General features: G+C 46.4%; 1 protein-coding gene across 4 annotated transcripts in view; it reads left to right on the top strand.

The window, feature by feature from the left end:
• RAI1 (retinoic acid induced 1) overlaps positions 1 to 13,112 on the top strand; it is a 529,708-nt gene that overhangs the window by 341,494 nt on the left and 175,102 nt on the right. The window lies entirely within an intron of this gene.

Below are 13,112 nucleotides of genomic sequence, written 5' to 3' on the forward strand. Positions count from 1 at the left end.
TACACATTATGGAGTCCAGTTCATCAAGATTCCAGGGATGAAGGAAATTACATTATTTGATCCTGATGACGTTGAATGATTGTCTTTGGTCTGTGTTTAACCCTTCATTTCTATTCTATTTCGTGCAGTACAGTAAGGCAAAGCAAAGGGCTGAACCTACACAATGTAATCAGTAGTTTTGGGGCCCTCTTTACTGTCTCTGTATGGCTTGACAGCGCATCGGTGTCTTTGACCTATTTTTTTCAAAATATTTAACAAATACATAGAGTGGGCTCTGCCTCCGCTCAGAGGAGTATCTCCTTATCACCACATGCTATTAGTTGTTTGGAGAAAATATTTTACCTTCTACGGGATGCTTGCATTCCCATGCACAAGAGGATATTTTCTGTCTCAAACGTGCACTGATTCCTGGCAAATTAACTCTGTGTTTCCACTGCAACAGGCTCCTTAAAGATTTCAATTTATACCTAAAATACAGGCAAGACCTACTGGCTTTGCCAATGTTTATTGTTCCTTTTGCTGCCTTCGTAGGCAATTAGGTGAGTGGTAGCAAGCAGACCTGTCATTTTAAAACCGTAAATAAATAAAATCCCTTGCGTGAAGGGGATGAGGCCCTTGTGGTGGTGGGCTTCATGCCAAGAACTGCTTGACAGGCACTTCTGCACCCTCTCCTGACCAAGCGCCACGGTCTTTAAAAATAAAAAATGCTTGCTGAGAGATTGCACCTGATGTCCTTGGGTGTTTTCACACTCCTCTATAGACATCAGCTGCCGGGAGTACTCCAAATGTGAGCTAGAAACCCACTCAGTGCAGAGATCCCAGATTGCCATCCCTGCCACCATGTGATATCGGCTCATCAGTGGGCGACAGTGTGAAGGGACTGCATATCTTGTGACACACTGGATCACGCGTGAGTAGGCAGATTGGAGCAAGCGCACTGTTCGGGGATAGCTCACTGAATTGAACAAAGTGATAATCAGCTGATCACATTTTGAATCCTGGCAAGTCAGGCTCAGCCTTCCATCCTGCCACAGGTCTGTAAATTGAGTAGCAAAATTTGGAGAATAGTAGTAACTTCTGTTATTTACATCACTTAGAATTATGTTATATATTGTAAGCAAGTTATTTAATACTGTTAAAGGGGTTACACCTATCAATTCAAGATACCTTAAGTGATGTTGCCGTAATGTATTCCGGGGTGAGTTCAACGCTGCCTGGCTTCGGACCTACAAGCAGGCTTAGATCTCAGAGAAAAGCCTCTGAGGCATTATTGCTTTAAGAAGATGGCTTGTGCACAAGGAAGCAGGCAGTGAGCATTATTGCAGATTAAGGCAGCAGGCGTCTCTGAGATGTACTTTGTTACCAGGCTCATTTAAAATAAATATCTTGGGATAAACGGTACCTACAGTGACATAAAATCTTAGGTCAGTAACATCACTCTGTGCACCTTAAAATAGGCCACTTATTAGATCACTTCCCCTCTCTTCTTGAATTCTGTGCTGCAGCTGACGGCCTGCCTTTTCGATTAACAAACCTATCATAGGCAGGGCTTGAAATACGCACTTCCTCAGCGCTAGGATACCTTTGCGGATGGTAGTGCGCTTTTACAAACACATATAACATAACAAGTAGTGACAAGATGTAGGAGGCTGGGCTGGTTTGTAGTGGGTACCAAAGGTACTTAGACCTTATACCAGGTCCAGTTATCCCTTATTAGTGAAATGTAGTCAGTGTCAAGAAGCTAGGCTGTCTAGGGGTAGCTGTAGTAGAGCAGCCAAGGCTTATCTAGGACACATGCGACGCTCATGCAATAGCACTGTAGTCACACAGTACTTACACCCATGAAAGATAATACTCAGTTACAAAAAATAAAGGTACTTTTTTTGGTGACACAAATGCCAAAAATACCTTAGAGACTATACTCCCTTAGGAGGTAAGTAATATACACTGTATAAACACTATAATGCAGAAATAGCTGTAAAAACAGTTAGAAAACAGTGCAAATAGTGAAAATCACAGTAGAAAGCAATGGGCCTAGGGGGGACACAAATCATATACTAAAACAGTGGAATGCGAAAGTCAGTTTCCCACCTAGGCAAGTGTAGTGTGCAGAGGGGCTCTGGGAGTGTAAGAAAACTCCAAAAGTAAGTAATAGAACCCACCCCAGAGCCCAGGGAAGCAGGAGTAAATCACAGTAAGTTCCCTAGAACACAAAAGAACATGTGATAGATTATGCAAGAACCAGAAGAGACTGTAAGACACCAACAATGGATTCCTGGACCTGAAGACCTGTGGAAGAAGGTGACCAAGTCCAAGAAGCAATGAAGAGTAAGTTTCCTTGAACACAAAAGAACATGTGATAGAAGATTATGCAAGAACCAGAAAAGACTGCAAGACACCAACAATGGATTCCTGGACCTGAAGACCTGTGGAAGAAGGGGACCACATCCAAGAAGCAATGAAAAGTCTATGGAGAACAGTAGCCCCTGCTAATCCGAATGAAGGTGCAAAAAACGAACCACCGGTGAAGAAAAACAGTCAGTACTGCACCCAAGAAGATGCAGGTTCCTGGTTGGTGCAGATGATGTCCCACGCCGGATGGATAATTGCAGTCTGGTTTGCGTTGCTGGATTCCGCCAGCAAGCCTTGGCACAGGCACAGGACGCGGTTAGCGGAAAATGGCGCTGCCCGGTACCAGGGGGGACCTGGTGGCCTCTACCCAGGAGAGGGAGACATAGGGGGCTCTCAGCAACCCAGAGAACCCTCAGAAGACCAGGCAGCATACACAGAAGTCCCACAGCACGGGGACAAAGAAGGTGCAAACGGAGGCCCGCGCACCTCAACACAAAGGGATCCCACACCGCCTGAGAACCACTCAGGAAGCAGTGCGGTGAAGGAAGGAGTGCTAGGGGCCTGAGCCGCACACAAGCCTTGGCAACTGGAAAACACGTGGGGCACAGGGGTACTGTCTTGCGTGGGGTGGCAAGTTCTTACCTCCACCAAAGTTGGACAGCTGGACCTTAGGAAAGTCGGGGTCACTTCAGTCCACCACCTGTGTGCTGGATCCACGCACTTCGGTAGGAGAGAGGACCCACACCACCGGTTGTCGCTGCAGAGGGTTACCTGCTGAAGCAGGGAAGTGACTCCTTCACTTCAAGGGAGATTCCTTTGCTACTTCTGGTGCAGGATGAAGATAGGCAGTCCTCGGAGGATGCACGACCTGTAAACAGTTGCAGTTGCTGGCAGGAGCTGAAGATACAATGTCGCAGAAGTCGTCTTTGCTTCTTTGTTGCAGTTTGTAGAGTTCCTGGAGGGTCCAGATACAGTTTTGTCTGTAGAAGATGAACTAAAGGATGCAGAGGATTCCTGCTGGAGTCTTGCAATCCAAATCTGAGGAAACACCCAGAAGAGAATCCCTAAATAGCCCTGAAAGGGGGATTGGTCAGCTACACAGGTAAGCACCTATCAGAGGAGGGTTCTGACGTTACCTACTGGCACTGGCCACTCAGATGCTGCCAGAGTTCCCCACCTCCTTGGAATCCAAGATGGCAAAACCCAGGGGCACTCTGGAGGAACTCTGGGCACCACCCCTGGGGGTGGTGATGGACAGGGAAGAGGTCACTCCCCTTTCTTTTGTCCAGTTTCACACCAGGTTAGGGACTGGGGGTCTCTGAACTGGTGTAAACAGGATTATGCAAGGAGGGCACCATCTGGGCCCTTCTAAGCATTTCCAGCGGCTCTGGGAGGCCACCCCTCCCATGCCTGTAACACCTATTTCCAGAGGGAGAGGGTGTAACAACCCTCTCCCAAAGGAAATGTTTTGTTCTGCCTTCCTGGGCTTGAGCTGCTTGAGCAACAGGAGGGCAGAAACCTTTCTGTGAGGGGGCACAGGCTGGGACTGGTTGGAAAACCTCAGAAGGCTGGTATGGCAGTGGAGTCCCCAGAGTGCATGGAATTGTACAACCAATGCTAGATTCAGTATTGGGGTACAATTCCCAGAAGTTAGACACCTTACATGGCCATATTCAGAGTTACCATTGTGCAGCTGGACATAGGTATTGACCTATGTCCAGTGCATGTGTAAAATTGCGTTCCCGTATTCAGGAAGTCCGGGAAAATGATCCTGGATGACTTGGGGGCACCTCTGCTAGTGCAGGGGTGCCCTCACACACAGGTACCTTGCACCCAGCCTTCAGGGCAGGAAGGCCAGACCTATAGGTGACTTATAAGTGACCTGGTGCAGTGTAAATGGCTGTGAAATGGTGCATGCACCATTTCACACAGGCTGCAATGGCAGTCCTGTAGAAGCCTTTGCATGGGCTCCCTTTGGTTGGCAAAAGTAATGCTGCAGCCCATAGGGATTCCCTGGAGCCCCAATGCCTTGGGTACCTAGGTACCATATACCCCATTATAAGGGGGCACCAGCATGCAAATTATGAATGGAATACTGTGTTAACAGTATCCAACAACCAAATGTAAAGGGTGAGAGCATAAGCACTGGGGTCCTGGTTAGCATGATCCCAGTGACACAGTTAAACACGTTGACAAACAGGCCAAAAAACATAAGCACTGGGGTCCTGGTTAGCAGGTTCCCAGTGACACAGACCACAGATGAGGGTAACCATGCTAGAAAGAGGCTACTTTCTCACACAAAACCACTAGATTTGGTTTGGAAAGAGTTTTTTTTTATTTATATTTTTGCATGCTTACAATATTCAAACTAAAATTGGCAAATTAACCTAGTGGCCCAGCAGCCCTGGCACACACCAAGACTGGTATTGAAGGGCATTCCTTTTCAGACCACTGCACATTTACATTTAGGCAGAATTATACATGTTACTGTGCAAGAGAGCCAGCAGATGAAGTGGACTGACCTAAGCCACATGCTATATACTGCAGTAGGCGGAAGCAAAGGAAGCAAAGTGTGACTAACAGTTTGTTTCAAAGACCAATAGACGTAAGGGAGTGATAGAAAGCCCCTGAATGTATAGGAGTATGTAATTTTATTATGAATTTTTAAATCATACGCTGGGGGAGACAGCGGTCTCTAGGATAAACCTAATAAAGAGTCCTCTTGTTTTTACCCCATTACATTCTACCGAAAATAGAGGAAAAAGCTAATCTGTTATGGGTATTCACTCTGAATACTATATTGCACGGATGTTCAGGTGAATGTTCTTGTCTGCGAGGCTGACTACTATCCAGGGTCAGTTGGTTTCAAGGCAGTGGCAAGCTCATGACTCCACAGTGTATCTTTGTAGGAGCCAAGGGTCAACCCTGAGCCCTCCAGACTCATCCAGGCATTAGCCAGCAAATATCCTGCATGTCCTGCAGCACAACACAAACTTCATACAATCCCTTTGCCTTGTCAAGCATTGGCAATGCCGGTAGGTCTGGCTTTCAGAGAATGTAGTATGGCAATATGGAGCATACAAGTAGATAGTGTGGGAATAGATATGTATTTATGTGGAAGAACCATAGAATATTATTGATGTAGTTTTATAGGTCAGGTGACAGTTGCACTGTCTAGTCAGACCTAAAAATCATGACTGCCCTCCTTCCAAATGTTCTGCTGCCAGAGCAAACATCCTGAATTATCTAGTTATCTATGACACTTTAATATCATTACAATATCATGTGTGGGCCATTGAAAGTTCAAGCTCGGCATCTGGATAAACAAAATGATACAGCTGTGTGGAGGACAAGCACTCTTTTGTGGAAGCACACAAATTTTGCCCAATAAAAACATGTACTCTTGGCTCCCAACATCTGGGCGGAACCAAAGCTCCTCTCCTAGTGATCATCACATAATTGTCTGACGACAGCTGCGCTGTCAAGCCAGACCATAAAAAGGAGCCCATGGGTGCATAGGAATGGAAGCAGTGAGATCTGCGAATGAGCTCTTTGATTGGCTGTGCATCCCTTGGGGGCTTTCACTGTGGTTAGTGCAAGCATGCTGCAACCTCGCTTTCAGATAAAATGCCTCTCAGCTGGGGCTATAAGACAGCAGCAGCCCTAAGCTTTTTATCTGTGTGAGGCAGAATAAGTCCTTAACTACCCCAGTGGAAGACTGTGTTCCCCAAATTCAACTTTATCCGCCATTTCTGAAAAACAAAATAAAATACTGAGACAAGATATTATAGCGAGGGGCATCGGGGAGGTTGGCTATGGGATGATTGGCAGTAACAATAAAGAGGAAATGTGTGTCGGGAGCCCACGCGAAAAACCCTCTTTAATATTTAACCTGCAGGAAAATGTGTCCTTGGGTTTCAAAAGCACAGAAATAATTCATCATCTAACATCAAGCGCTGGTTTTTGACGGCGAGGATGCTCTGCGTCCTGTAAAATAGGTTAGCCCCCGTCACAGTGTTTCCTGTGGGCTTCCTGGCTGCAATCACATTCCATACTCCTCCCACGCCTCCCAGTTCTCTCTTCATTAGATGGAGCATATGAGTGGTTATTGCATGGCTTGCAGTGAATAATCTGCTAACGCAGCAGACCCTGCCTGGATTTTTACTCTTAGGCCAGGAAAGCCAAACCTTTAGGAGTTGTAGGTTTTGGAAGAGCTTCTTTGATCAACAAGCTTTGAAGTAGGCGTAGCCAGGCCTCCTCGTCAAATGCGAAAGAACCTCTGATTGCCATCCCATGGGATAGGCCCAGTCAGGCCTCCTCATGTAATTTGTAGGGTGTGGAAGAACCTCCTTTGTTGCTATCCTTCGGAGTAGTCCTAGCAAAGACTACTTGCAAAATCTATAGTTTTTAACAACTTTTTGTTTAGCATCTACTGTGCTAGGCCCCGTCGGGCTTCCTCGCTGGATGATAGGTTGGTAAAAGATTCTTAGGTTACCATCCCTTGGTAATGTTGGAAATGGGGTTTCTAGTTGGCTAGGGTATGCAACTTAGCCAGGTAGAACCCACCACTCTAGTCAGGACAAGTAAGTCATCCCCCGTAGCTTGGCACAGAGCAGTCATGATGATCCCCAGAGGTCATGTATAAAGCATTTGCACAATACTCTCACATCAGCAACACTCTCATATCCGAGACGCCACACAGAGTTATATAAAAATATGGTTCTTATATTGTAAATATATATTTCAAAGGACAAATGCATAGTTCTTAAGTACTGTGCATAAGGTCCCAATCCTGTACATATATCATAGACCTAAAACAACATTAACATCCTACGTACTCTAGAAGTACCACTGTACTTGCATAACAGTCCCTAAATGGCATAAACTGATTGTTTGTGCACATGAAGCAACCACTGAAGGTACACTCATCATGACACGGTAAGACAATACTATCAGGGTATGGGGGTCTGAAATGTAATTAGAAAACACATGAAGCTATGGTGGTCACTAAAACATTCAGGTCATGTGAAGTAGCAGTTAGGTATGACACATATTTTGCAAAACATCATAGTGTCCTTTATCACGGGTCATGCAAGGGAATATTGCCAACATCACTGAAATTGCACTTGTTATCCTAATCATGTAGGGTGAAAGTGACATCTCTCATGACTACTGTGCACAGTATGCAGTCACCTTTGGTAGTATTAAGTGACTTAAACAAGGTTTGACACAAACAGCACACATCCTTACGTTAGTGCTGGAAATGCCATTGATAATGTGCACACTAAGTAGATCGCCCAAGATCACCAGTACATACCGGGTGCAATGTACCTGCACTACTATTAGGTAGAATATGGTAATTTGTGTGCACCGCCAAGGAGGCAATCCCTTGCTTCTCCTGAGGGTGTTGCCACGGCGATCCACTGCCTCAGTACAGCGTCTCCCCCATGGTAAGTTAAAACGGGGATTAGGGCAACCACACTGTAAGGGGTAGCAGAGAGACCTCAAAGGACTCCGCTGTGCCCCAATACTTCAAGAACAGGGGCATGGGCCTTTGCCCCACTGTTCCTGCAATGTGGTGCAGCTGTCCGTTGAGAATGCTTCCTCAGTAGCTGGAGCACAAGGAACTAGGCAGATCAGTACTGGGGCTGTCTTCCGTGGTTTGGGCAGCCTTTGCGGTTCAAGGCAGGCATCAGGCTCTTCCTCCCACTCCTGGGACATTGGCACAGCGGCAGCGATCCTCTCTCATGGCCCGGTGGTGTGTGAGCCCGCTCTCCGCATCACTTGCAGCAGAGGGGCCTCACTAGGGTAGATTCCAACCTCTGGCACAAAGATGGTGTGCAGAGAGATGGTGCCCTGGCCATCGCCTCTCCCCTCACGCCTGCATGCCGAGTTTCCCTCAATGGGGGGGCCACAAATACAGGGTCCACCTCGATGTAAGCAGCAACACACGCTGCTCCCGCAGAATTTGAAGCCCTCAACACACACTGGGGATTATAAGGAAATCAAATTTTAAAGAAAGCGCTCTCCACGTGTTGGGGGGGAGTTGAAGCGCTCACTACATGTTTTGCTGCAGGCCCCATAACAGGCCTGTATTTGGGCGAGAAATAAAGCGCTCACCAAGCGCTGAGAACACTGGTGGAGGCACAATGCAGGCAGTGGTAACTAGACAGACCAGCACAACTAATGGTCCCAGTGGTGATCTCTTCTTGTAGCACCACAGTGCTTTGGCAGTCTAATGCCATGGTACAGCTGTCAGCAGGGCAACATGCAGAAAAGCCATCCAGTGAGTCCTTTATGCCACCCAACAACACCAGGTAGCATGGCAACAGCAGAAGAGCAGTCCAGATGAGTCCCACAGTGCAGTCCAGCAGTCCTTCTGGCAGAGGTTCAGTCCCAGTTCCAAAGGTGCTCTCTAAAACTTGAGATTACAACGCTGAATACTCAAAATGTCTTTAATCTAGGGGGCCAGTCAAAAGAACTTTAAAAGTGCAAACCACCACCTTTCAACCCCAGCCATGGCTCAGGACATCAGTAGGGGGTAAACAAGTCCTTTGTGTGAGGGCAGGACACAGCCTATTCAAATGTAAGTGTGCTCTGCCTCCCTCTCTCCCAGCCCAGGAAGACCATTCAGTATGCAGATGTAGTCATGTTACACCTCTGCCCTCCCTGTTATAGCTATCTTGAAAGTATGCACAAAGCCCAGCTGTCACTCTATCCTAGACGTGGATTGGAGTCAGGCAGCAAAGCACTAGATTTATAAGCACAAAGAAATACCCACTCTCTAATAGTGGCATTTCCCAAATAGTAATGTAAAGCCCACCTACATCGATAAGCAGGATTTCTCACTGCCATTCCAAACATACCAAATAAGCCCACGCTACTCCTCACAGATCAGAAATTACAACTTATACATAAGGGGATTCCCAATGCAAACCTATGAGAGGAGCAGCACTCACTAGTGAAAAATGAAATAGGCTGTTTGTCACTACTAGGACATGTAGTATATAAAGATGTGTCCTTCCTTTATATGCACAGCACCCTACCCATATGGCTATGTAGAGCCTACCTTAGGGGTGACTTGGGTGTAGAAAAACAGAGTTTAGGCCTTGGTATTCCACTTTACAAGGGACTCATGTAAATTGAATAAGCCAAACAGGTGTAAGGCAATTATACTAAGTTTTAGGTTAGAGAGCACATACACTTTTGAATTGTTTAGCAGTGGTAACGTGCCCAGAGTCCTAAAGGCAACAAAAAGTGGTCAGAAAAGTAGGAGAAAGGCAAAAAGTTTGGGCATAACCCAGCAGAAAGGGCCATTTCCAACAAGAAAGGGCCAGCCAATCCACCTCGCCGAAGCTGCAGTTGAGAAAAAAAAAAATTGTTCAGAATTCTTGCTGTTCAAGCACCACTACAACTTTCAGTGTGAAACCTCTATTCGAGAAATAATGTCTGATAATAGTCTATACATAGGCCATACATGAAATATTTTGCTACCATTCTCTGTTTTAATGCAAAATGTACATGATGCTGAAAAGCCAAAACCCCATGATTAAAGCAGCATAATGAAGCGTGGTCTCCTCGTGTTGGAGCCAAGGTACCATGTACGATAGAACTTTTTGAAGTCTGATGTAGCAGCTGTGGTGCCCGAGCACCTGGTGTACGATACAGGAGAGTAATGCCTGATCCAGCAGAAGGTTTCAAATAAGTGGGTGAGGTCAGTTAACAAGAGCCGTGGCACGGGAAGTGGCCAGGTCCTGCAATATGGTGACTGGACTCACCATAGTATAAAGGTATGGTGTGTAGTGATGATAGCTTCGGGCATTGGTCTGGCAGGAGAGGCGTCTGGCCTGAATGGCCATAATGGTTAGTGGGGTGGCATGGCGGTGTCGAGCTCTGAGATGCGTTGGTCCGCCAGGGTTCTAGCTAGGACTGAAGTAACAGGCTGTTGCGATCAGGTGAGTCAATGCCACGACAGTGCCTCGATACCAGCACGGTGACTGGCCCGGCCAGACCTGTCACGATCATCAGTGCAACAGGGCTCCAAACACTGGGGGCTAGAAAAATGAAGGGCCTGTTGCATCTAATTGCTTATGTGCCCGGTCATGCGCTAAACCTTGGTGATTGGCGCGACAGTGCAGATATCGGAGCACAAGTCCCAGTCGGAGAACCAATTGTTTGCCATACATACTTCATTCATTGCACCGACCGAGCCTGGTTACCGCGTCACATACAAAAGGCGAGTGTTGCTCAGTGTTTCAGAGACTATCCTCACGAAGAGCTCTGTCATAAAGAAAGCTGCGACACGTTTGGACGCGGTGTTCAAGAAGCTTCTGTTTGTAACGCTAGAAAGAGTTTTGTGTTCAAACAAATGTGCCTCGAAAGGAGAGTGGGGGAAACAGAGGGAAGGGGGGCTTTGACAAGCGTCGGGGACGCAGCTGGCCCTGTCCTGTGTCACTCATGTGTGCGCCGGAGCCGTGCGCTTCATTACCGAGCTGTCTGCACCTCTCATGGAGACTGCGCGCGAGAACTGGCGACACGAGACACACCTCAGCCAACAGGGGCCTGGCATGCGCGCGCTGGAGCACGAGGGAGGGAGGAGGGAATGCCTCAGTGCCAAACGGGGCCTTCTGCAGGTGTCCCAATCGCTGATGTAGCATACCCACGGGTGTTCAGGTATGGGAGTTGTGACTGGTGCCGGCAGTAAATCTCTCTGGTGCAGCTGGTACGGTGTCACCGGGTGTAGGTGAGTAAGGAGTCCACTGCGTTCCAATGATGCAGATTTTGGTGATACAGTGTAAAATAAAAGCACGTGTAGGGAGAGCCAATAGGTCTGTAGATGTCTGCCAACCTTTTTTGCTTGGTCAATGCTTGTTTTGTGTCGTCGTATTTTCGTGTAAAACATTATTGGTGGGTCTTCTCCCGTTTAAAAAAAAAAATACAATGGCTAAAAACAAAAAAAAAGTGTTTTTGGTCATAGGGAGCCATAGCAGTCATTGCTATGGAATGTAAATACTTTATTGGCAGATGTGCTGCTTGTGCAAGACCAGAATGCAGTTACTCAAAGTGAAGTTAGCTAGTAGTAGAATTTGGCAGACCCACTGTGTATTTGTAGAAAAATCAAGAGGTCTTGGCTAGCACCAGAACTAAAAATCAAAAGGTATTGTCTGATGCCAGATCTAATTACCAACAAAAAAAAGGGACCATCAGAGCTCAGTATACCACAGATTAAAAAGTGCACTTCTACCACTCCCATTTCCTCAACCATCAAGTGCGTTGTCCCATTACATGATAACCACACCTCAGGAAACACTTCTCACATACGCGGAAAGCAAGGAAACTTCCATCTACATATCACACGATGTATGTAGCATGCTTTCCATGTGGATTAGCTCTTTAGCAACTCACATAGGGGTAGTATAAGTGCTATACAAATGCAATAATACAATACAATGGGAGGTGTTGGACATATTCCTTGCTTGCACTTTTGCCTAATGCACTAATGTCATGCTAGTAGGTGCTCTCACGCAAAGGCTCTTGTAAATTTTCAAGTTTTTTATTTCCCCTTGACGACCACAGCAACCCAATACTAGACCACTGAGGGCGTTGAAATGGGGCATTTTCAAAGTAGCAATGACCCGGACTGTAAAGTCTAGAACACAAGGACAATATATAAGGGTTTCCTCAACTGCTCAGAGTCCTCTGAGTAAATATGAGCTCCAGACATGGGAGGTATGGTCTCAAAGAGTAGGCTGTACTGTGAAAGGAGAAGTGGGAGAAGGGTTCAGAGGCATGATAATTATCCAACAAAAAAGACTAAGGTAAATTCAATAGTACAAAGTGGTGGCGTACAACTACCAGGGTGTGAAAAAGAGGTAATGCAGATGTACCACGGTGTTAATAGAGATACCAAGTAAAGCAGTGGTCTAGAGGGGGTGCCTACAAGTAACAACCGTGCAAGTGACTGTTACCGAACTCTAGTGGAAAGTGTGCCTTGCAGTCTGGATCACAGGTGCCTGGCTCTCACTGTGTATCAATGGTGATAGCAGGTACTTCACTGTGAATACAAGGTTCCTTGCAGCTTCTGTCCGATTTTCTCAGGCAGTGAACTTCTAGGGACATTTGTGTCAAGTGGTGCGTTTTAAAGCATATTGGTCTAGTAATATTGTTAGCAATTGGGTAGGATTTTGAGGGGTCGTTGCAGGGGTTAGCAAGATTATCTACCAAAGGAATTTTGGGCTAAGTTAGTCACACATTTTAAGGCTCTCCAATGCCCTCGCCAGGTTTGGTTTGCACTACTGTTATTATGCACCACTTAGCAAATCAGCAGCTTCAGTTCCCACAGTTTAATTCACTATTTATTAAGATACCACAGAATCCCAGAGAAGATCCCCAGAATAGAAGCCATCTTGGAACAAGAAAACCAGCCCATCATGGCTACCTGGGCTACCCATCTGCCATGTTGCCAGAGAGGCAAGCCAATGTCGGTAGGCTCACCACACTTACAGTGGTGTGAAAGAGGGGTGCCCCAAAAATTAGTGCTTTGTGAAACAGATATACTCACAATTAGTGCAGAGTGAAAGAGAAATTCCTCTGCAAGTGCAGCATTTTCAGGAAGTAGTGTCTCACAGGTACAGCAGTGCAATGAGGTGGCTTATGAGTACTGACTTATGAGGAGCGGTTTCCCTCCGGTGCAGGGATGTGAAAGAGAAGTGTCTTACAATTACTGCAATGTAAGTGAAAGGTGGCTTACAGCTATAATG

The sequence above is a fragment of the Pleurodeles waltl genome, chromosome 10 (assembly GCF_031143425.1).
Source record: "Pleurodeles waltl isolate 20211129_DDA chromosome 10, aPleWal1.hap1.20221129, whole genome shotgun sequence".
In the NCBI taxonomy this organism is placed as follows: Eukaryota; Metazoa; Chordata; class Amphibia; order Caudata; family Salamandridae; genus Pleurodeles; species Pleurodeles waltl.